Here is a 488-nt window from a genome sequence, read left to right on the forward strand (position 1 = left end):
ACCGTGTTAGCCAGCATGGTCTCGATCTCCTGACCTCGTGATCCGCCCGTCTCGGCCTCCCAAAGTGCTGGGATTACAGGCTTGAGCCACCGCGCCCGGCCTTTTGTTTTTTTTTGAGACGGACTCTTGCTTTTTTGTCGCCCAGGCTAGAGTGCAGTGGCACGATCTTGGCTAACTGCAACCTCCGCCTCCCGGGTTCAAGCGATTCTCCTGCCTCAGCCTCCCAGGTAGCTGGTACTACAGGCGTGCGCCACTATGCCTGGCTAATTTTTGTATTTTTTTTTTTTTTTTTTTTTGAGACTGAGTCTGGCTCTGTCGCCCAGGCTGGAGTGCAGTGGCTGGATCTCAGCTCACTGCAAGCTCCGCCTCCCGGGTTCACGCCATTCTCCTGCCTCAGCCTCCCGAGTAGCTGGGACCACAGGCGCCCGCCACCTCGCCCGGCTAGTTTTTTGTATTTTTTAGTAGAGACGGGGTTTCACCGTGTTAGC

Source organism: Theropithecus gelada, chromosome 15 (genome assembly GCF_003255815.1).
Source record: "Theropithecus gelada isolate Dixy chromosome 15, Tgel_1.0, whole genome shotgun sequence".
NCBI classification, from domain to species: Eukaryota; Metazoa; Chordata; class Mammalia; order Primates; family Cercopithecidae; genus Theropithecus; species Theropithecus gelada.